This window comes from Oncorhynchus gorbuscha, linkage group LG01 (genome assembly GCF_021184085.1).
Source record: "Oncorhynchus gorbuscha isolate QuinsamMale2020 ecotype Even-year linkage group LG01, OgorEven_v1.0, whole genome shotgun sequence".
Taxonomy (NCBI): Eukaryota; Metazoa; Chordata; class Actinopteri; order Salmoniformes; family Salmonidae; genus Oncorhynchus; species Oncorhynchus gorbuscha.
In genome coordinates this window covers 28,417,601-28,443,612 of record NC_060173.1, presented here as the reverse complement: position 1 = coordinate 28,443,612, position 26,012 = coordinate 28,417,601, and the positions used below count along the sequence as shown (strand labels likewise).

General features: G+C 43.3%; 1 protein-coding gene across 2 annotated transcripts in view; it reads right to left on the bottom strand.

Annotated features, from left to right (window-relative positions):
* LOC124035734 (low-density lipoprotein receptor class A domain-containing protein 3-like) overlaps positions 1-26,012 on the bottom strand; it is a 153,671-nt gene that overhangs the window by 101,944 nt on the left and 25,715 nt on the right. The window lies entirely within an intron of this gene.

Sequence of the window (26,012 nt, the reverse complement as noted above, 5' to 3'; positions counted from 1 at the left end):
AGGAGAGGAGCAGGGGGAGGAGAAGGAGAGGGCAAGAGGAGGGGAGGAGAGAGGAGCATGAGAAAGAGGGGATGAGGCAAGGAACCAGGATAGGGAAGATAGGGAAGAGAGTGGGGTGGTGGGGTTGGAAGAGGAAAATAATATATAATGTTTATCCATTGTTTTGTTTATCCGTTATTTGTTTATCCGTTATTTTACCAGGTAAGTTGACTGAGAACACGTTCTCATTTGCAGCAACGACCTGGGAAATAGTTACAGGGGAGAGGAGGGGGATGAATGAGCCAATTGTAAACTTCAGCGATTTTGAGCCAATTGTAAACTTCAGCGATAATAATAATAATAGTCCAAACAGAACTAGGACGATAAAATGATATTGCATATTATTATCTCCAAATGGAACATTTATAAAGGCAGTGGCTCCATTCCGATATCAGTATCCAGGCAGATCATACAAACAGAGGATAGCATCATGAATACCAATATGAGAGGTACGAAAGGGTCATATGGTGATAACAGTCAAGTCTCTGAGTCATTATTGCTGGCTAATATAACGAAAGGCAGATAAGGGCACGCACTCACTAGGGATGGGAATGGTTACATGAACACTAAAATATCCAAACTGACAGTATTCGATTACTTGGGAGAGTATTCATTTATTTATTTAAGGTGCAAAATGCAGAAATCGCTTCGCCATTTCCTGGTTGCTAAATTTCTAATAGTTTGCCTAATTTCAGTTTAACAAACAGTACTTGTGTAGAGAATCCGTGTACCATCTAAACCGCTGTGAAATATATTTTCCATAAGCAAAAATATTGTATTTTCTGCTGTTTGAAGCTGGTGTATAAAAGCAAAAACAAAAGTTAAGAACGAGAAGTATAGAAATAGCACACATAGAGCAGATCTACCGCTTCTTAGACTTGCTAGAAATAGCACACAAAAGAATAGATTATTAAATTCTTTTTTTTTTAAACAACAGTTTTATGACAGTTTTTATAAGTGTGCACTATCAAAAAGATACACTGGAAGGGCTGATTTCAAGGTTTTACTGCTAACCTACAAAGAGCAGATCTACCGTCCCTAGAATTTCTAAGCAAACAGCTGGAGGCAGGGCTTTCTCCTATAGAGCTCCATTTTTATGGAACGGTCTTAGACTTGCTTTCAATGATAATGACAGATGTATAACTCATATTTCTACGTGAATTTGACCAGTTACATATCGCTTTGTGGGCTACCTTTCTCAATGGCTTTGTCTAAAATTAAATAAAGTATTTATGCTGCATCTATGTTTGTTTACATTGCCTATTCAAATAGCCTAAAACCTGAATAGATTATTAAGTCCACCTGGCCATGCTTTTTTTGGCCTGGGCCCTAAATGTCAGGACAGTTTTATGACAGTTTTTATAAGTGGTGCATTTGAACATCTTGGCCATCAAAACCTGGCACAGATACACTGGTAGCCCTAGGACAAACCTGTGATGGCTCCTTGCTGTCCCCAGTCCACTGATGTAGTTGGTTGTTATTGTTGGAGAATCAAAGAAGTGGGAGATTTCTAATCAATGCAAAATGGAATTAAGTTTGATAATAAAACGAGTAGGCTACGATGATCAACCAACAGGTAGGCTATTGTGTCATATGAATGGAGTTGTTGTAGACAAATCAAATCAATGTATTTGTTACATGCACCAAATACAACAGTTGTCACCTTACTGTGAAATGCTTACTTATACAAGCCCTTAACCAACAATGCAGTTAAGAAAATAGATTTGAGAAACAAAAGTTTTTTTTAAAGTAACACAAAATAACTAGGCTATATATTTTTTATTTATTTAACCTTTATTTAGTCAGTTAAGTACAAATTGTTAATTATATTGAAAGCTTAGGAACAGTGGTTAACTGCCTTGTTCAGGGGCATAACGACAGATTTGTACCTTGACAGCTCGGGGATTTGATCTAGCAACCTTTCGGTTACTGGCCCAACGCTCAAACCACTAGGCTACCTGCCACCCCTATATAAAGGGGTACCGAGTCAATGTGCGGGGGTTACAGGTTAGTAGAGGTAATTTGTACATGTAGGTAGGGGTAAAGTGACGATGCATAGATAATAAACAGCTAGTAGCAGCAGGGGGGGGGGGCATTTGATTAATTGTTCAGCAGTCTTATGGCTTGAGGGTAGAAGCAGTTAAAGAGCCTTTTGGACCTAGACTTGGCACTCTGGTTTTGCTTGCCATGTGGTGGCAATGAGAACAGTCTATGACTTGGATGACTGGAGTCTTTCCTCTGCCACCGCCTAGTATAGAGGTCCTGGCAGGAAGCTGACCCCGGTGATGAATTGGGTTATACGCACTAACCTCTGTAGCGCCTTACGGTCAGATGCTGAGCAGTTGCCATACAACCGGTCTGGATGCTCTCAATGGTGCAGCTGTATAACTTTTTGAGGATCCGGGGACCCATACTAAATCGTTTCATTCTCCTGAGGGGGAATAGGCATGTCTTGGTGTGTTAGGATCATGTTGGTGATGTGGACACCAAGGAACTTGAAGCTCTTGACCTGCTCCAAGGATGGGTAGCGCAGCAAAATAGCCTAAATTAGCCTTGCTACTTTAGCTAGCTAGCTGGTTAACTTAGCTGGCTACTGTAGCTAGCTAGCTAACTTCTTTACAATGATTTGATGCAGTCAAGATGGGCACTACCAGATGGTATGATAGATAACCTATGGCAGCAACAAGTTAGTCAAACTAGTGCACGTTGGTTTACTGTAGCTATTTTTGCACTCTCTCTTCCTCTGTGCCACACACAGACTGTCACACACACACACACCAGCCCCAAAAGCATAATTATTTGAATACTGAAATGATTTTAAATGTCCATCCCTAACACTCAGGCACAGTCGTAAACACACACACACACACACACACACACACACACACACACACACACACACACACACACACACACACACACACACACACACACACACACACACACACACACACACACACACACACACACACACACACACACACACACACACACACACACACACTTTATCCTCTGATTTCTCTGTCGCTCAATACGACAAGAGTCTGCTGCATGCAGCATTGAGTGAAGCCTCCTTTCTAGAGTCCTGTGTAGATTATAGACCTAGAAGACAATATGGATGGCTATATTTGTATGGCATAAAGTACATTTTTAGTAAGTGGGACATGATGAGGCAGAACTTGTTGATGCACTCCAGCATTATAGACTAATGGAGTTGGAGTGTAAACCATGTGCTGCTGGGCTGGCTGGCTGGGCTCAGGCACCTGTTGTGGGTACGCACTAACAAACAGCACTACACTATAGTCGGCCTAATTATGACTTAAAGAGATAACTCCTCTGAGTCAGATGAACTCGTGGATACCATTTTTATGTATTTGTGTCCAGTATGAAGGAAGTTAGTTAGTTTTGTTAGCAAACGCTCGCATTAGCGCAATGACTTGAAGTCTATGGGTATCTGCTAGCAAGTAGATAAAAGGGTCATATTGCTAAAATCCAAAATATTCCATTTAAGGATAACAATGCACAGGTTGTATACTGTACCCATAGGGCTCTAGTCAAAAATAACGCACTAAATAGGGATCATTTTGGACCCCTACACCTTTTCACTCGGTATCTGCATCTCAAACTGGAACAAGCTAGGGGAGGAATACAACATGACAAGAGTCCAGTGTCAATATATAAATAATAGCCCTACATGCATTATAATTCAAGTTGACAAACTGGAACTAGTAGTAGATTGTGAGATGTGTTAGATAGCTCCTGCTTGTAGTAACGGGATTTTGTTATTGTTATCAACTCACAACAGGCAACGCAGTATTTTAAACACGTTGTATTATTTAGTAACTAGCAACAGAACCAACATGTTTTCCTCTATTTTCATCATCAATGAAAACATTAACTTACGTGTTTTGGATGGCAGATCACAATGTTAGCACGATACTCATTATAGTTAACCCAGACTATATCTGATGAGAGTACATCAAACTCACCTACACACAGATAGCCAGAAAGCCTGCAAGCCAAGTTCAACTGTGCTTTCCCCCCAACCATCAGATCTCCTGCTCCAGATCTCCTGCTCCCGCCCACTTGTTTTGAAACTCCTCTGATCCAGCCATTCCCAGTGCTTCATCTGAGTGATTTACAGCTGGTATGAGTCATAGAGGTACTACAGGTGTATGAGAAGTGTTTCATTATCACCCTGGCCATGTAATGCCCTGATCACACCTCCAGAATCATTGTGCAACATGGTACGCAGCATCATTTGGATATGTGTGCAACAAAAGCTCAACATTCACCTTCTGCTGTCAAGCCGTCTACACACACAGTGTGACGCATACGCTTGATGAATCCAACGCACCACACAGAACGCACTACAATTGCCTCTGCAATGCAAAAAATGCCTCTGCAACCAAAATGCAATGACGCTGTGTCGGTGTGATCGAGGCATAAACCTTGAGGTTCTGAAAATGTCTACCTAACATCCCGTCAGAATGTTTACACCGCAGCCCTCTCCTGATCCTTAGAGTGGGTGATGTAAGCCTCACTTTTGTCTCTTGCAATAAAAGGAGAAAGGGACTGAGGGAGAGACAGAAAGGGAGAAAAGGGGCTGTTGCCAGGTCTTTTATGTGTAGCATTCTAATAGTTATTTCTCTAATTGGCAGGAGGACGTGCCCAGGGGTTTGTAGGATGGCTACACTGAGCTGCTTCACCAGCCTCCAGTAGCAGTGACACGCACGCACGCACGCTAGCTCTCACACACACACACACACACACACACACACACACACACACACACACACACACACACACACACACACACACACACACACACACACACACACACACACACACACACACACACACACACACACACACACACACACACACACACACACACCTAAATTCACATGGGTGCACACACACTGGAAATGTGTATGAGGGAGCCGTGCATATAGACTTGAGGGAACCGGGCTGTTTGCGAGGGGCAATGGGTTAATTAGAGAGCTGCTCTGGGACTGGACGTGTGTGTGTGTGTGCACTAGCACTACACCAGGATATTGGCCTACACTTACTCACTCACTCTTCTACACCTCACTCAGTCCATCATGCATTCATTCATTCATTCATTTATTCACTCTGAGATGCGTGTCCTTCCCTACATACGATGTCTTCCTACACAAGGACACACAATCTATGCATCCCAGTTCACTGGCTCCTTTTGTAATAAAAAGGCAATCTCATTTCACTGTCTGGAATCAGCTTACTGTAGGGTTTTCATCAGTAACACTTAACTGTATACCTTAGTGCATCGTTCCTACTTAAATCGCCCAAGGCGACTTGAGATAACCTTCAATTGATTTGGCAATGCATTTACCCTTTCAGCATGAAACACACCGCATATGCATGCAGGCACAAACACGCGCACCCGTCCCATCACTCTACTACTCTTCACCTAATTCACTTCAGTTTTACTCCATATAAAATCATCAGAAAGTAAGATACCTGTAGGTCTCTAAACGAAGCATACCTGGGGACTGTGTTAACAGTAATACGAATATGAAAGCAATTACACTGAGCCAATATTGACTAGACCTCGCTCTCCTCTTCCTGTCAGCCCCCCGCTCCCTTCACCCACCGTCAGCCCCCCAACCTCTGTCAACTAGAATCCTTGGGCTTTAAGCCTCCACAGATACACAGTAGGCACGCCTGGACCAGTCTATGCATAATCCCTACTGTCACACACACCTCAACTGTAGACAGAGAGAGAGAGAGAGAGAGAGAGAGAGAGAGAGAGAGAGAGAGAGAGAGAGAGAGAGAGAGAGAGAGAGAGAGAGAGAGAGAGAGAGAGAGAGAGAGAGAGAGAGAGAGAGAGAAGATGTAAGAGAGTAGGATGGAGCAGACACTGCATACTCAATACAGCTACCTCCATAGGGGGAATATAGAGTGGAGTGGAGAAAAAAAGGCAACAGCCCATCTGGATGAGAGGCTGCATAATCCCCACTTCCACTGGAGATACAGGGGAGAGAGGGGGGGACAGAGGGATGGGGGGAGCAAGGAATACAAGGGGATAAATGACAGGTTGGGATATACAAATGGGGGGGGCAGAGGAGAGACAGAGGGGAAGAAGAGATAGAGGGGATAGAGAGGAGAAGTCCTGGCCTGAACTTTCCTGCCTCCACGTTCCCCAGTAATACCATCATTCCTCAGCATGTTGATCCCTCTACCCTGGACTGTACACCCTTGTCTGTATTAATATATAGCTTCAATCTATAACCTAACATTAAAGTGGGCTCTTTGACCCAGCCAGGGTATCATATCTCACCTACATTGATCAGGAGGGAGGAAGAGGTAAGACATAGATTCGAATGGTACATAATTGATGAGGGGATTATATACACAGGGTGTATGTCACACACCCCATTAAGAATGTAAACTTGAGTTTGAAGCAGAAAAAATACAGACAGTTACATTTTCAGGACTCCAAATCAAATACGGAAGGGCTTTTTATGTTTGAGGAAGGTAAAAATAAGGGAGAAATAACGGATCAATATTAGACAGCTCTGAATAAGCCTGTCTTTTTTATGGCTAGAGGTAGGAATTTATTTTCCAATTACAGACTGACTTTAATGGGTTGGCTGTATCAGGAACTTCTGAAGCACAGCGAGTGGTGGAGGGAAATTGGAGCCGTGTGTATGTGTGTGTGTGTGTGTCTGTCAAAGTCTGTATGCGTGTGTGTGTGTTAGGGCTATGATGGTTATGGAATTTTGGATTACGGTTATTGGCCAGGCAAATAAACCCCCACCCCCCTAAAAAAATACATATATTTTTGCAAAAAAAGTATATTAGACATACATTTTCCCCTCTCCGCCGCTCCTGACTGCATGCGCTGGCATAGCAATAGAATAGAACGGACGTCCCCATTCAAGTCACTGATTGCATAATGGGTGGACTGGAGACCGTTGTGAGTGTACCCATTGCAAAGAGGAAGATGCTAAACTAATCTTTGTCCATAGGAGCAACACAGGAAGTAGAAGTAGGAATATTGCGTCACAATGCCAGGCAGCCAGTGTACCCATGAGTTTTCCAGTCAAATTGCCAGGGTTAGAGGTTCCAAGCACGTTCTATTCATTTGATTTCTATATGTTCCGCTGCTGCATTGTGGGGCTCTTGTTTGCTACAACACCTTGCTTGTTTTACAGGGGAGTCTTTGTTGGGGACATCAAGGTCACAGAGGAAGACTTTCCAGTCATCCCTCTCTTCTGTCCTCCTCGGCTGCTTTCCTTCCGTCTCCCTCTCTTCTCCCTCTCTGCTGTGTCTTATTGTTCAGTCTCTAGATGGTAACAGCGCAAAGGGCAGGGAGCACAGGGCACAAGTCACATAGCATTACATATTACACACACAAGGCATGGGGCACAGGGCACCGGTCATCCAATATAAATGAACAGTCTGTTTGAATTCCCTGTACAGGCCTGAGGCTAGGCCTCTGAAGGTCTCCTACATGCAGAGTTAGCTAGCCTGTAGCATTGAACAGTGTAATAACATACAGGCTTGACTGGAAGCTTTCAGGCATCACTGCTCTTTGTGCATTTCTCCCCATTCAGGAGAGGTTAGATGTAAGTGTTGCAGCCTGCTGTTATATCTCTGTCTATTATGTCTTCAATTGATCTAAACCCGAGCAAAGGGTGTGGGATCTTTTCTATGATTCGTTCCATTGAATGCTACAGATGTCTCAAGTTTTGAGCAGTGGTGTGTATCATGGGTGCCAAGGGAAGCCAGGCTTCCTCCAAAAATGCACCAATAAAAAAAAATATATATTTTATCTCTCTGTGTTTCATAATGTTCCTTCAATTTGCAAGAGGCTGAATGCATATCACAGGAGTAAGCATCCGAGCGAATCAGCACCCCTCCGTTTCTCTGCACGTCGCTCCTCTATCTGATGCTGTCTGGTCCAAACGACTCAAAGGAGGCTTGCGGAAAAGTTTTTAACAATGTGCAAAAAGCCTTCACCGGAGAGATCTGTCAACTAAACAAAACAAATATGTCTGGACCCTCTCCCTAGCCACCTGAACACATGTACTACACCATGGGTACTAAACAAGCTGCCCCACATGGGTCTGGGCTCTAGGTGGAGTGTACTAACGATACAGCTTGCAGTTCATTGTGCCCAATACAGTCTCTTTTCTCTTGTTCCCTTTGCACACAAAGTACACACACAAAACTAACACACACACAAAAATACAAAGACACCTGCTTCACTGTTTTAAAAAAAACACACTTTGCATAATGTGAATAAATTAGGGATGTGACAAATGGAAAATATTGCTTAACGTTCAAACTGAATTTTATCATTAGTTTTCCATTAAAACAATATATGTTTTTCTCTCCCAATGCCGAATAATGGTCCTATTATACAGTTGGGCAAAAACGAATTTAGTCAGCCACCAATTGTGCAAGTTCTCCCACTTAAAAAAATAAGAAGCCTGTAATTTTCATCATAGGTACACTTCAACTATGGCAGACAAAATGAGAAAAAATCTCCAGAAAATCATATTTAGTGAATTAGTGAATACAAAAGTTGATCTCAATAATTTGTTATATAAACTTTGTTGGCAATGACAGAGGTCAAACGTTTCTGTAAGTCTTCACAAGGTTTTCACACACTGTTGCTGGTATTTTGGCCCATTCCTCCATGCAGATCTCCTCTAGAGCAGTGATGTTTTGGGGCTGTTGCTGGGCAACACAGACTTTCAACTCCCTCTAAAGATTTTCTATGGGGTTGAGATCTGGAGACTGGCTAGGCCACTCCAGGACCTTGAAATGCTTCTTACGAAGCCACTACTTCGTTGCCCGTGTGGTGTGTTTGGGATCATTGTCATGCTGAAAGACCCAGCCATGTTTCATCTTCAATGCCCTTGCTGATGGAAGGAGGTTTCACTCAGAATCTCACGATACATGGCCCCATTCATTTTTTCCTTTACACGGATCAGTCATCCTCGTCCCTTTGCAGAAAAACAGCCACATGATGTTTCCACCCCCATGCTTCACAGTAGGTATGGTGTTCTTTGGATGCAACTAAGCATTCTTTGTCCTCCAAACACGACGAGTTGAGTTTTTACCAAAAAGTTATATTTTGGTTTCATCTGACCATATGACATTCTCCCAATCTTCTTCTGGATCATCCAAATGCTCTCTAGCACACTTCAGACGGGCCTGGATGGGATGAGATCTTGCGCGGAGCCCCAGATCGAGGGAGATTATCAGTGGTCTTGTATGTCTTCCATTTCCTAATAATTGCTCCCACAGTTGATTTCTTCAAACCAAGCTGCTTACCTATTGTAGATTCAGTCTTCCCAGCCTGGTGCAGGTCTACAACTTTGTTTCTGGTGTCCTTTGACAGCTCTTTGGTCTTGGCCATAGCGGAGTTTGGAGTGTGACTGTTTGAGGTTGTGGACAGGTCTTTTATACTGATAAATTCAAACAGGTGCCATTAATACAGGTAACGAGTGGAGGACAGAGGGGCCTCTTAAATAAGTAGTTACAGGTCTGTGAGAGCCAGAAATCTTGCTTGCTTGTAGGTGACCAAATACTTATTTTCCACCATAATTTGCAAATAAATGTATAAAAAAAATCCTACAATGTGATTTTCTTGATTTTTTTCTCTCGTTTTGTCTGTCATAGTTGAAGTGTACCTTTGATGAAAATTACAGGCCTCTCTCATCTTTTTAAGTGGGAGAACTGGCACAATTGGTGGCTGACTAAATACTTTTTTGCCCCACTGTTTGACCGCTAGGGCCGGGCAATGAAGCTCCTGTATAAATACGGCAGTCATATGCCCTTGAAGCTATCGACAGTTTTGTACAATGCGACTAATACCAGAACATACCGGACCTATTTTTCTGTCTCATATACCTGGATTTCTACTGCAAACTCTGGGCATTTACACATGGATTTCGCAGCTAGCTAGCTGCTATCCGTGTGACTATTGGCTTACATCGATCCCGGAGCAAACATAAATTATTCCGGAGCTAGCTAGCTGAAGAGTTCCATCAGCCACTCCTGGGCTACAATCACCTATTCGGACCCATTTACTGCCAATGCAGAGCCCCACCGGGCCTTCACGACTGCACTACCGACGTTATCTGCCCGAGGGAGTTATCCAACTAGCCCCTCCGTCGCGACGTTACCTAGGCGCCCATCTGCGGCCGGCTAATCTAGCTAGCTGTCTTATCGGCTGCTATCTGAATCGGTCTATCGGACATTTTTTTTCTTGGGTCACTATAACTATATCTATTTTGCCAATTGGATTGATCCCCTCTACCACACGGAACCACACTAATCTACCAACGGAAACACACGAGGTGGCTAAAAGCAGACCTCCATCTTATGCTAGCTTGCTACCCATGGCCCGGCTAGCTGTTTGAATCGCAGTGACCAAAACCAACCTCACTACTCACTGGACCCTTATGATCACTCGACTAAGCATGCCTCTCCTTAATGTCAATATGCCTTGTCCATTGCTGTTCTGGTTAGTGTTTATTGGCTTATTTTCCTGTAGAGACTCTAGCCCTGCTCATTATACCTTATCCAACCTTTCAGTTCCGTCACCCACACATGCGATGACATCGCCTGGTTTCAATGATCTTTCTAGAGACAATATCTCTCTCATAATCACTTAATACCTAGGTTTACCTCCACTGTATTCACATCCTACCATAGCTTTGTCTGTACATTATACCTTGAAGGTATTTTATCGCCCCCAGAAACCTCCTTTTACTCTCTGTTCCAGACGACCAATTCTCATAGCTTTAAGCCGTACCCTTATCCCATTCCTCCTCTGTTCCTCTGGTGATGTAGAGGTGAATCCAGGCCCTGCAGTGCCTAGCTCCATTCCTATTCCCCAGCCGCTCACTTTTGATGACCCCTGTAACCGTAATAGCCTTGGTTTCATGCATGTTAACATTATAAGCCTCCTCCCTAAGTTTGTTTTATTCACTGCTTTAGCACACTCTGCCAACCTGGATGTTCTAGCCGTGTCTGAATCCTGGAATAGGAAGACCACCCAAAATTTTGAAATCTCCATCCCTTACTACAACATTTTCAGACAAGATAGAACGGCCAAAGGGGGTGGTGTTGCAATCTACTGCAAAGATAGCCTGCAGAGTTCTGTCCTTCTATCCAGGTCTGTACCCAAACAATTTGAACTTCTACTCTTGTTTTTAGAGAGGTGGATTTTTAAGTCTCTCGCCGTTGCCACCTGTTATAGACCACCCTCAGCCCCCAGTTGTGCTCTGGACACCATATGTCAACTGATTGCCCCTCATCCATCTTCAGAGCTCGTGCTGCTAGGCGACCTAAACTGGAACATGCTAAACACCCCAGCCATCCTACAATCTAAGCTTGATGCCCTCAATCTCACACAAATTATCAATGAACCTATCAGGTACCACTCCAAAGCCATAAACACAGACACCCTCCTAGATATCATCCAAACCAACCTGCTCTCTAAATACACCTCTGCTGTTTTCAACCAAGATCTCAGCGATCAATGCCTCATTGCCTGCATCCGTAATGGGTCAGCGGTCAAACGACCTCCACTCATCACTGTCAAACGCTCCCTGAAACACTTCAGCGAGCAGGCCTTTCTCATCGACCTGGCCGGGGTATCCTGGAAGGATATTGATCTCATCCCGTCAGTAGAGTATGCCTGGTTTTATTTTAAATGCCTTCCTCACCATCTTAAATAAGCATGCCCCATTCAAGAAATTTAGAACCAGGAACAGATATAGCCCTTGGTTCTCTCCAGACTTGACTGCCCTTAACCAACACAAAAACATCCTGTGGCGTTCTGCATTAGCATCGAGCAGCCCCCGTGATATGCAACTTTTCAGAGAAGCTAGAAACCAATATACACAGGCAGTTAGAAAAGCCAAGGCTAGCTTTTTCAAACAGAAATGTGCTTCCTGCAACACAAACTCAAAAGAAAGTTCTGGCACACTGTAAAGTCCATGGGGAATAAGAATACCTCCTCCCAGCTGCCCACTGCACTGAGGATAGGAGACACTGTCACCACTGATAAATCCACTATAGTTGAGAATTTCAATAAGCATTTTTCTACGGCTGGCCATGCTTTCCACCTGGTTAGCCCTACCACAGTCAACAGCACTGCACCCCCCACAGCAACTCGCCCAAGCCTTCCCCATTTCTACTTCTCCCAAATCCAGTCAGCTGATGTTCTGAAAGAGCTGCAAAATCTGGACCCCTACAAATCAGCCGGGCTAGACAATATGGACCCTTTCTTTCTGAAATGATCTGCCTAAATTGTTGCAACCCCTATTACTAGCCTGTTCAAACTCTCTTTCGTGTCGTCTGAGATTCCCAAAGATTGGAAAGCAGCTGCAGTCATCCCTCTCTTCAAAGAGGGGGACACTCTTGAACCAAACTGCTACACACCTATTTCCATTCTATCCTGCCTTTCTAAGGTCTTTGAAAGCCAAGTCAAAAAACAGATTACCGACCATTTCGAATCCCACCATACCCTCTCCGCTATGCAATCTGGTTTCAGTGCTGGTCATGGGTGCACCTCAGCCACACTCAAGGTTCTAAACGATATCTTATCTGCCATCGATAAGAAACAATACTGTGCAGCCATATTGCGCCCCTGTGGTCCTGTGTAGCTCAGTTGGTAGAGCATGGCGCTTGTAATGCCAGGGTAGTGGGTTCGATCCCCGGGACCACCCATGCGTAGAATGTATGCACACATGACTGTAAGTCGCTTTGGATAAAAGCGTCTGCTAAATGGCATATATTATATTATTATTATATTCAATGACCTGGCCAAGGCTTTCGACTCTGTCAATCACCACATCCTCATCGGCAGACTCGATAGCCTTGGTTTCTCAAATGATTGCCTCGCCTGGTTCACCAACTACTTCTCTGATAGAGTTCAGTGTGTCAAATCAGAGGGCCTGTTGTCTTAGCTCTGGCAGTCTCTATGGGGTGCCACAGAGTTCAATTCTTGGACCGACTCTCTTCTCTGTATACATCAATGATGTCGCTCTTGCTGCTGGTGAGTCTCTGATCCACCTCTACGCAGATGACACCATTCTGTATACTTCTGGCACAGAAGGGTGATTCTGCAACTTCGGGCACTTTGGCCCTGCAAGTTTTCAGAAATGAAAATGTATTGAAAAACCATTTTACCAGTATTATAATTGTTTTTGATTTGTCTACAAATAATATCTGATAATGGCCGAGATCGTACTATTCTGGAATTTATATATGTCTGAGACAGCCATAGTCACATGTCATATACACCACATCATTAAATATACATTTTAGTTGAAAATTAAAGATACAATTAATTTAACACATTTCTTATACATTTGTACATTAACTTGCATTAAATATTATTTTAAGTTATTTTTAAGGTTTTCCATAAATGTATTATTCAACATAACGCCTGAATGTATGAACTTGCCTTTGTGACAGCTGAAAATATGTATTTATCATTAAAAAATATATATATTTACACCCAACCTTTTTATGAGACGATGATAACAACCATATGATTTCCCAATCTAAAACAAAACAGTCAATGTAATTATACATAATATACTAAGTCACCTAAAAAAAAGGGCTGTGGTGGAATTGACAAAAAAAACGTATTAAAACAATGTTTTATTGCAAACATTTTGAACAATAACCATTGTTAAACATCTAATTAATTTAAGACAAATATTCCAAAAGTAGCTGATGGGCAGAGGTCAAGGAAGTAGGCCAGTGCTTTTGAGAGATGAGCCCAGATTGCAGAGTGGTCATCCGCATAGACGAGCTCAGTGAGCAAAGTGAAACTGTATCATTTGTGGTATACCCAAAACAGGTGTGGAGGGTCACCTGCTGGTGAGAATCACCCAAGTGAACTGCCTGGATTTCACTGGTGTATTTACACAGGTAGTTTCTCAGGGGCGCAACTTTGGTTTTAGAAGCGGGGGGGAATGATTATTGTAATTAGTTTTATCCAGTCGGATAAACTCTCCAAAACAGCCTACCCGACCTCTTGGAGATGTCTGCAGCATGGTCCTAAAGCACACCGTTGCCTCATTTTGAATCACATTCCAATGATAAAACTGGCGGGGACAGAAATGCAAATTCAGAATGTGTGTGTGGGTCTCCCCCGTCCCCGTCCCCAGTGAAAGTTGCACACCTGAGTTCTCTGCGAAGTCAACATGCACGATGATCACTTTCTGCAGATTCTCTTTTAAATTCTCTCAGTTTGGTGTCGAATGTTGTACATGTGTTTCCCCAACTTCTCTTTTATTCATTTGGAGAAGTCCTCCAGCAGAATATGCAGTGTGCTTTTATTCATTTGGAGAGCATGTCCTCCAGCAGAATGTATGCACACATGACTGTAAGTCGCTTTGGATAAAAGCGTCTGCTAAATGGCATATATTATTATTATTATTATATTACATTTTATTGAACTGTCAAATGTACAGTGAACTTGTTTCCCTCTTTACAGGACCACTACCTCCGCCTTTGTGGAAGAAGGAGCAGAAGGAGCACTGCCAGATTCCTGCAAAATGACCTTCAGCAGTCCACAAATGTGCATGTGGTCAGAAACAGACTCCATAAGGGTGGTATGAGGGCCCAACGTCTACAGGTGGGGGTTGTGCTTACAGCCCAACACCGTGCAAGACTTTTGGCAATCTGGAGACGCCGTGGAGAACGTTCTGCTGCCTGCAACATCCTCTAGCATGACCGGTTTGGCGGTGGGTCAGTCATGGTGTGGGGTGGCATTTCTTTGGGGGGCCGAACAGGCCTCCATGTGCTCGCCAGAGGTAGCCTGACTGCCATTTGGTACCGAGATGAGATCCTCAGACCCCTTGTGAGACCATATGCTGGTGCGATTGGGCCTGGGTTCTTCCTAATGCAAGACAATGCTAGACCTCATGTGGCTGGATTGTGTCAGCAGTTCCTGCAAGAGGAAGGCATTGTTGCTATGGACTGGCCCGCCAGTTCCCCAGACCTGAATCCAATTGAGCATATCTGGGACATCATGTCTCGCTCCATCCACCAACGCCACGTTGCACCACAGACTGTCCAGGAGTTGGCAGATGCTTTAGTCCAGGTCTGGGAGGAGATCCCTCAGGAGACCATCCGCCACCTCATCAGGAGCATGCCCAGATGTTGTAGGGAGGTCATACAGGCACGTGGAGGCCACACACACTACTGAGCCTCATTTTGACTTGTTTTAAGGACATTACATCAAAGTTGGATCAGCCTGCAGTGTGGCTTTCCACTTTAATTTTGAGTGTGACTCCAAATACAGACCTCCATGGGTTTACAAATTTGATTTCCATTGATAATTTTTGTGTGATTTTGTTGTCAGCACATTCAACTATGTTGTGTCATCGGCAAACTTACAGTGCCTTGCGAAAGTATTCGGCCCCCTTGAACTTTGCAACCCATTATTTCTATCTCTACTTTGCACATTCTTCCACTGCAAATCTACCATTCCAGTGTTTTACATGCTATATTGTATTTACTTTGCCACCATGGCTTTTTTTGCCTTTACCCCCCTTATCTCACCTCATTTGCTCACATTGTATATAGACTTATTTTTCTACTGTATTATTGACTGTATGTTTGTTTTACTCCATGTATAAGTCTGTGTTGTTGTATGTGTCGAACTGCTTTGCTTTATCTTGGCCAGGTCGCAATTGTAAGTGAGAACTTGTTCTCAACTAGCCTACCTGGTTAAATAAAGGTGAAATAAATATAAAACATTCGGACTGCTTCCAATCAGAATGGTAGGAGATGACAGGTTGTATAAACTCACTAATAGGCAGAGTTAAAAGAACATACAGTGCCTTGCGAAAGTATTCGGCCCCCTTGAACTTTGCGACCTTTTGCCACATTTCAGGCTTCAAACATAAAGATATAAAACTGTATTTTTTTGTGAAGAATCAACAACAAGTGGGACACAATTATGAAGTGGAACGACATTTATTGGATATTTCAAACTTTTTTAACAAATCAAAAACTAATAAATTGGGCGTGATAATAATAATAATAATAATAATCTGTGAGTATAACAGTACTGATATGACAGGCGAAAACCCAAGGAAAATCCAACCAGGAAGTACTATTTTGAAAGGCTGTTATTCCATTGAAAGCCTAGCCACCATACAAAGACTTAGGACCCAGTTCATGAGCTCTGTGGCTTCCTCTACATGTGGCCAGTCTTTAGGCATTGTTTCAGGCTTTTACACTGAAAAATGAGGGAGATACAGCACTTTCAATCAGTGGCCAGTGGAAATTTCCATTCATCAGCCATGCGCCTGATAGGGAATGTGCCTTTCTTGTTTCTTCTTTCCTACTGACAAAGCTTTTGTCCGGTTGAAATATTATTGATTATTTATGACAACCGGAGGATCGATTTTAAACATCGTTTGGCATGTTTCTACTAACTTCTATTGTACTTTTAAAAACTTTTCATTTGGACTTAGTGCACGCGCCTTAAGCATTCGGATTACTGGACAAAACGCGCAAACAAAAAAGGAGGTATTTGGTCATAAATAAGGACATTATCAAACAAAACAAACATTTATTGTCTAACATGGAGACCTGGGAGTGCAACCAGATGAAGATCATCAAAGGTAAGTGATTAATTTTAATGCTATTTCTTACTTTTGTGACTCTCTCCTTGGCTGGAAAATGGCTGTATGGGTTTCTGTAGCTAGGTGCAAACCTAACATAATCGCAAAGTATGCTTTCTCCGAAAAGCCTTTTTGAAATCTGACAGTGCGGTTGCATTAAGGAGAAGTGTATCTTTATTCGTATGATTAACACTTGTATCGTTTATCAAAGTGTATGATGAGTATTTCTGTAATTTGATGTGGCTCTCTGCACTTTCACCGGATGTTTGTTTGAGACAATGCATTTCTGACCATAATGCGCCAATGTAAACTGAGATTTTTGGATATAAATATGAACTTTATTGAACAAAACATACATGTATTGTGTAACATGAAGTCCTATGAGTGCCATCTGATGAAGATCATCAAAGGTTAGTGATTAATTTTATCTCTATTTCTGCTTTTGGTGACTCCTCTCTTTGGCTGGAAAAATGGCTGTATGGTTCTGTGACTAGGTGCTGACCTAACATATTCGCATGGTGTGCTTTCGCAGTAAAGCCTTTTTGATATCGGACACTGTGGTTGGATTTACAATAAGTTTATCTTTAATATGGTGGATAATACCTGTATGTTTGAGGAATTTTAATTATGGGATTTCTGTTTTGAATTTGGCACCCTGCAATTTCACAGGCTAGCGTCCCACTTGTACCAGAGAGGTTAAAACATGTTGGTGTTACAGACTCGGAAAGGGAGAGGTTGAAAATGTCAGTGAATACACTTGCCTGTAGGTCAGCGCTTGCTCGCAGTACACATACTGATAATCCGTCTGGCTTTGCGGCTGCAGAAAGCATGATCACACGGTCTTCCGGAAGAGCTGGTGCTCTCATGCATGTTTCAGTGTTATTTGCCTCGAAGCCAGCATCGAAGTAGTTTAGCTCGTCTGGTTGGCACGTGTCACTGGGCAGCTCTCGGTTGTGACGAGCTTCAGAGCCAGTGTAGTACGATTCAAACTTAGTCCTGTATTGACGCTTTGCCTGTTTGATGATTCGTCAGAGGGAATAGCAGGATCTCCCTGCATTAAATGCTCTCAGAGAGAGTGCAGGTTAACAGCTTGTTTATTTCTAGTATACATCGAAGCCTTTCCGCTGGAATGTGACCACCCAGTGACTAGCTGGCAGCATGGATAGGGCCACTAAAGCTCAGTTAAATGCCTCCGCTCCAACGTATCTGAACCATACGCTATTGATGATCCATCTGTGGCTTAAAAACAGATGTGGAGTTAAGAGTATGGAGAGAGAAAGAGAGAGAATGGGGCAGAGAGAACAAGAGAGAGAGAAAGAGAGGGGGGCAGAGAGAGCAAGAAAGAGAGAGAAAGATAGGGGGGCAGAGAGAGCAAGAAAGAGAGAGAGAAAACCCTCCTCTACTCTCCTGTTTCTCCCAGCAGCATCTGTCTGACCCTGAAGGTCCGAGACAAGGTCATGGCAGAAACCACAGGATCCACTTTCAAGGCCAATCCTTCAGTGGGGGGGGGGGGGGTTGTGTGCGCACGTACGCCCACACACACACACACACACACACACACACACACACACACGCTCAATTCCACCACCACTCCGCTACCTTTTCATTTCAGTGATGATGCGATTACTCAAACTTTCCTCCAACTGTCTAGCCAGCACTGTCTCTAGTAGCCTGGCCTAGTTCCGTTATATCCATGACATACCATTAAATCAAATCAAATTTTATTTGTCACATACACATGGTTAGCAGATGTTAATGCGAGTGTAGCGAAATGCTTGTGCTTCTAGTTCCGACAATGCAGTAATAATCAACAAGTAATCTAACTAACAATTCCAAAACTACTGTCTTATACACAGTGTAAGGGGATAAAGAATATGTGCATAAGGATATATGAATGAGTGATGGTACAGAGCAGCATAGGCAAGATACAGTAGATGGTATCGAGTACAGAATATACATATGAGATGAGTATGTAAACAAAGTGGCATAGTTAAAGTGGCTAGTGATACATGTATTACATAAGGATGCAGTCGATGATATAGAGTACAGTATATACATATGCATAGGAGATGAATAATGTAGGGTAAGTAACATTATATAAGGTAGTATTGTTTAAAGTGGCTAGTGATATATTTACATCATTTCCAATCAATTCCCATTATTAAAGTGGCTGGAGTTGAGTCAGTGTCAGTGTGTTGGCAGCAGCCACTCAATGTTAGTGGTGGCTGTTTAACAGTCTGATGGCCTTGAGATAGAAGCTGTTTTTCATTCTCTCGGTCCCAGCATTGATGCACCTGTACTGACCTCGCCTTCTGGATGATAGCGGGGTGAACAGGCAGTGGCTCGGGTGGTTGATGTCCTTGATGATCTTTATGGCCTTCCTGTAACATCGGGTGGTGTAGGTGTCCTGGAGGGCAGGTAGGTTGCCCCCGGTGATGCGTTGTGCAGACCTCACTACCCTCTGGAGAGCCTTACGGTTGTGGGCGGAGCAGTTGCCGTACCAGGCGGTGATACAGCCCGCCAGGATGCTCTCGATTGTGCATCTGTAGAAATTTGTGAGTGCTTTTGGTGACAAGCTGAATTTCTTCAGCCTCCTGAGGTTGAAGAGGCGCTGCTGCACCTTCTTCACGATGCTGTCTGTGTGAGTGGACCAATTCAGTTTGTCTGTGATGTGTATGCCGAAGAACTTAAAACTTGCTACCCTCTCCACTACTGTTCCATCGATGTGGATAGGGGGGGTGTTCCCTCTGCTGTTTCCTGAAGTCCACAATCATCTCCTTAGTTTTGTTGACTTTGAGTGTGAGGTTAATTTCCTGACACCACACTCCGAGGGCCCTCACCTCCTCCCTGTAGGCCGTCTCGTCGTTGTTGGTAATCAAGCCTACCACTGTTGTGTCGTCCGCAAACTTGATGATTGAGTTGGAGGCGTGCGTGGCCACGCAGTCGTGGGTGAACAGGGAGTACAGGAGAGGGCTCAGAACGCACCCTTGTGGGGCCCCAGTGTTGAGGATCAGCGGGGTGGAGATGTTGTTGCCTACCCTCACCACCTGAGGGCAGCCCGTCAGGAAGTCCAGTACCCAGTTGTACAGGGCGGGGTCGAGACCCAGGGTCTCGAGCTTGATGACGAGCTTGGAGGGTACTATGGTGTTGAATGCCGAGCTGTAGTCGATGAACAGCATTCTCACATAGGTATTCCTCTTGTCCAGATGGGTTAGGGCAGTGTGCAGTGTGGTTGAGATTGCATCGTCTGTGGACCTATTTGGGTGGTAAGCAAATTGGAGTGGGTCTAGGGTGTCAGGTAGGGTGGAGGTGATATGTTCCTTGACTAGTCTCTCAAAGCACTTCATGATGACGGAAGTGAGTGCTACGGGGCGGTAGTTGTTTAGCTCAGTTACCTTAGCTTTCTTGGGAACAGGAACAATGGTGGCCCTCTTGAAGCATGTGGGAACAGCAGACTGGTATAGGGATTGATTGAATATGTCCGTAAAACACACCAGCCAGCTGGTCTGCGCATGCTCTGAGGGCGCGGCTGGGGATGCCGTCTGGGCCTGCAGCCTTGCGAGGGTTAACACGTTTAAATGTCTTACTCACCTCGGCTGCAGTGAAGGAGAGTCCGCATGTTTTCGTTACAGGCCGTGTCAGTGGCACTGTATTGTCCTCAAAGCGGGCAAAAAAGTTATTTATTCTGCCTGGGAGCAAGACATCCTGGTCCGTGACTGGGCTGGATTTCTTCTTGTAGTCCGTGATTGACTGTAGACCCTGCCACATGCCTCTTGTGTCTGAGCCGTTGAATTGAGATTCTACTTTGTCTCTGTACTGATCCAGTAGATTCAGTAATCACAGTAAATAGCCTTGTCTCCTCTGACATGGCCTAATCAACATTAGCAGGACAACATTAGGAGATTGGCCTTTTTCCTTCCAGACAAAAGAGGAAAAACTGATGCATAATGCAATGCTCCTTCCAATATACGTGATTAATATGAGTGCAATTCCAATGCCCCCTAAAGTACAGAGCAGTTTCTACTATGACCCAGGCTAATTACATTAGCAGAGATTGCCTGGATGATTTGGGATGCTTTCCTAATCTCTACTCAATCTTGCTGTTTTAATGTTTTTAATGTTTATTGTAGAATTGGTTACAAACTTCTATCCACTTTCGTTTTCCACTTAGCTGATTAAATTAAAAGTGAATCCACAGTAATATCCTAAATGCTGTTTGTTTAATATACAGGCACACAAACACCATACCATATCATATCATTAAATCATTCAACTGTAGTCCGATTCAGTACTCTTGGTAACACAAACATAATTCTGGTATTACCATGACACAGTCATAAACCAGTCTCCAGTGTGTTTAACAGGGCTTGTGAAGGCTGCTGTTGGGACAGAATGTGTTTGTTCCCACACTCGGGACTCTTATTCTATTGGTTACACGGACTCTTGGCCTCCCATCCTGTTCTAACCACCTCTCGTCGGCTTTGTATTCATGTTGCCTGATGAAATTGCTGGACAATGTGATCTTGATGCCATCTAACGCACATTCAAATGTTATAAATCAACACTGCAGAGCTCTCCCTGACCTCTGTCGTGCCCTGATTGTATACTGCTAATTATATCTGGAAATGTACACCCTGACCCATCTACTGTTTCTAGCCCCAATTCTGCTTCACTGATTTCTGCTCTCGTAAAAGCCTGGGTTTTCTGCACGTTAACACTAGAAGGTTAACTAACATTTATCAATTGAAAGTGTGGGTTCACAGCTCCAATCCAGATGTGTTGGTCAATACTGAGACATGGGTAAGAAAGAGGGTTTTGAAAACTGATGCTAACCTTTCTGGATATAACCTTTTTCAGCAATACAGATCTTCCAAAGGTGGTGGAGTGGCAATCTTTACCAAGGAACACATTCAGTGATAGGGTGTCTCCACCAAGTCTGTCCCCAAACAATTTGATTTGTTGGTTTTACGCATTAAACTTTCAAATAACTTTGTTGACAGTCGCTGGGTGTTATCGGCCACCATCAGCACCGACCTGTACCCTAAATGCCCTAAGCTCTCTTCTGGCCCTTAACACTAATTCTGAATTTGTCCTGCCAGGTGACTTAAACTGGGACATGCTTAAACCACCTGACCAAGTCCTAAAGCAATGGGATTCCCTCAATCTTTCTCAGATTATTACCAATCCCACAAAGTATGACTAAACACCCAGAAAAGGCTACCCTCCTTGATATTATCCTTACAAATAATACTGATAGGTATCAGTCTGGTGTTTTTTGTAATCACCTTAGTGATCACTGTTTTACAGCCTGTGTTCATAATGGCTGCTCAGTGAAACGACCTGTCCTGATTTGTCATAGACACTTGCTAAAAAACTTTAATGAGCAATCATTCCTTTATGACCTGGCCTCTGTAAATTGGAATAGAATCAGCTTGATCTCCTCTGTCGCATGCACCTACTTTAAAAAAATATTTTCAGAAGTATCGTTAACAAATACGGGCCCATAAAGAAAATGAGAATTAAAAACAGGTTCAGACCCCTGGTTCGACCATGATCTAGCAGAGTTACTCCACCTCAAGAATTCCATTTGGCAAATCGCTTGACACATGCACACTCAGGCTGATTGTTACCGACAAGGAGCACATGGCTGAGCTCTTTACTTCATTTAGAAGTCAGGATTCCTATTTGACTCTAACATGCCTCCTTTCCCATCCAACATGTAATAATCTCCCACCCCTTCTAATGCGACGATCCCTCTTTTTCCCCTGCCCCGCTACATAGTTTCTAGCTGCAGGCGGTCACTGAGTCTGATGTGCTAAAGGAGCTCCTTAAACTTGACCCCAAAAAACATCTGGGTCAGATGGTTTAGACCCTTTCGTCTTTAAAAGGTTGCTGCCCTTATCATCGCCAAGCCTATCTCCTCTTTGGGTGTCACGTGTGCTCCCTCTCCGGCCTCTAGGTCATCAGGCTGCTCGTTATGGCGCACACCTGTCACCATCGTTACACGCATCTGCGCGTCATCACTCACCTGTACTCCATCACCCTCTTGATTACCTGCCCTTTATATGTGAATCCCTTTGATTTCTTCCCCAGTCATCACTGTTTCTGTTTCCTTTCTGTCCGTTGTTCGTGTTTCTTGTTTTGTATTATGTTTCATTTATTTATTAAAAACACTCACTCCCTGAACGTACTTTTCTGACTCTCAGCGCACATCGTTACATTGGGGAGGTTCCCATTGCTTGGAAGGCAGCCAAGGTGCATCCTTTATTTAAAGGGGGAGAGCAAGCTGATCCTAACTGTTATAGGACCATTTCTATTTTTCCCTGTTTATCAAAAGTGTTGGAAAAACTTGGGTAGGCAATCTGGTTTCCGGTCAGGTTATGGATGTGTCACTGCAACTTTAAAGGTCCTAAATTATGTCACCATTGCCCTTGATTCTAAGCAATGTTTTTTAATTGACTTGGCCAAAGCTTTTCAAACGGTAGGCCCTTCCATTCTTGTGGGCCAGCTAAGGAGTATTGGTGTCTCTGAGGGGTCTTTGGTCTGGTTTGCTAACTACCTCTCTCAAAGAGTGCAGTGTATAAAGCCAGAACATCTGCTGTCTCAGCCACTGCCTGTCACCAAGGGAGTACCCCAATGCTCAATCCGGCCCCACGCTCTTCTCAATGTACATCAACAACATTGTTCAGGCAGTAGGAAACTCTCTCATCCATTTATATGCAGATGATAGTCTTATACTCAGCTGCCCCCCCCTCAGAGTTTGTGTTAACTTCTCTAGGATAGGGGGCAGCATTCTGAATTTTGGATGAAAAGCATGCCCAAATTCAACTGCCTGCTACTCATCCCCAGAAGATAAGATATGCATATTATTAGAATATTATATGCATATTATTGGATTTGGATAGAACACACTCTGAAGTTTCTAAAACTGTTTGAATCATGTCTGTGAGAATAACAAAACTTATTTAGCAGGCGAAACCCAGAGGACAAACCATTCAGATTTTCTTTTGAGGTCACTCTTTTCAATGGGTTTTCATTGGGACCAGATTTCTAAGGGACCTTCTTGCAGTTCCTGCCGCTTCCACTGGATGTCAACAGTCTTTAGAAATTGGTTGAGGTTTTTTCTTTGTGTAATGAAGAAGTACGGCCATCCAGAACGAGGGTAACTTGAAGTGTACTGTTAGATTCAGCCATATTCATTGACCTGGCCAAGGATTGACTCTGTCAATCACCACAACCTCATCGGCAGACTTGACAGCCTTGGTTTCTCAAATGATTGCCTCGCCTGGTTCACCAACTACTTCTCTGATAGAATTCAGTGTGTCAAATCGGAGGGTCTGTTGTCCGGGCCTCTGGCTGTCTCTATGGGGGTGCCACAGGGTTCAATTCTTGGACAGACTCTCTTCTCTGTATACCTCAATGATGTCGCTCTTGCTGCTGGTGAGTCTGATTCACCTCTACGCAGACGACACCATTCTGTGTCTTTGGACACTGTTAACAACCCTCCAGATGAGCTTCAATGCCATTCAACTCTCCTTCCCCTGCCTCCAACTGCTCTTAAATGCAAGTAAAACTAAATGTATGCTCTTCAACTGATCGCTGCCCGTACCTGCCCGCCCGTTCAGCATCACTATTCTGGACGGTTCTAACTTAGAATATGTGGACAACTACAAATACCTAGGAGTCTGGTTAGACTGTAAACTCTCCCTCCAGACTCACATCAAGCATCTCTAGTACAAAATTCAATCTAGAATCGGCTTCCTATTTCGCAACAAAGCATCCTTCACTCATGCTGCCAAACATACCCTCGTAAAACTGACCATCCTACCGATCCTCGACTTCAGCGATGTCATTTACAAAATAGCCTCCAACACTCTACTCAACCAATTGGATGCAGTCTATCACAGTGCCACCCGTTTTGTCACCAAAGCTCCATATACTACCCACCACTGCGACCTGTACGCTCGCAGCTCATAGATCACTCTACCTGTACATAGCCCATCTGTAAATAGCCCATCCAACTACCTCTTCACCATATTGTATTTATTTATCTTGCTCCTTTTTACCCCCAGTATCTCTACTTGCACATTCATCATCTGCACAGCTACCATTCCAGTGTTTAGTTGCTATATTGTAATTACTTCGCCACCATGGCCTATTCATTGCCTTACCTCCCTTATCCTACCTCATTTGCACACACTGTATATATAATTTTTCTACTGTATTATTGACTGTATGTTTGTTTATTCCATGTGTAACTCTGTGTTGTTGTATGTGTCGAGCTGCTTTGCTTTATCTTGGCCAGGTCGCAGTTGTAAATGAGAACTTGTTCTCAACAAGCCTACCTGGTTAAATAAACGTGAAATATATATATATATTTTTTTTTAATTATTATTTTTTGCTGTCATTACGGGATATTGTGTATAGATTGATGAGGGGGAAAAATGTTTTAATCAATTTTAGAATAAGGCTGTAACGTAACAAAATGTGGAAAAAGTATACTTTCCAAATGCACTGTATAGCAGCCTGTAGCCTAATTTTGTCTGTCAAACAGGTAGGCCTACCTCTTATTTCTTAAATAGGAAGAAATGGGCTCCAACACAAAGCCCACTTGTTGTTAGTGAAGTCTAATTAAAATGAAGACGGTGTAAATGAATGTCTACTCGAATGTGCCTACTTTCAGCACCATGAGCTGTCCATTTCCGATTGATTGTGCCATGGATGCTGCTTCAAGTTTCAGCACCACAATGTAAATGACTCTAATCTGATTTATTGTGAGGCATTTAACTCTGATAAATACACCTACATCATGGGCAAGAAACATATGGTTTATAATAAATCAATTACAGTAGTAGCAAACTATCAAAGTTGACATCCGGTCCTCCTTCTCATCTTCTTACTCTCTTTCTCAAACTGAACAGAACATACAGTAGGCTATAGGATAGTTCACATGCAAGGTAGTGCATTTTTGGACTAGGCTTAAATCATAAAATATTTTGGGAATTGCCCCCGTAGGGCTACATAGCACATCAATTGGTTAGGCAGCACACAAAAACGTTTTGGATCAGCAACAGCAGGAGGCCAGGGCTCAGGATTGGAATATCCACTGCAGTGTGTAATGCAGCCTAGTTTTATTTAAACCATCCCAGCAGCTACCTTAGAAAAATAACTTTCGTCTTTGCTTCTCTGAGCATGCACTTCATAGCCTATAGACTAAGCTTTATATACCAGAGCTGCGAGAAAAGTTATATTTATTAGTTGAAACACTGTTGCGGTTGTTTGTGAGAATGCCAACAGATGTGGTTCCCGTGGGGG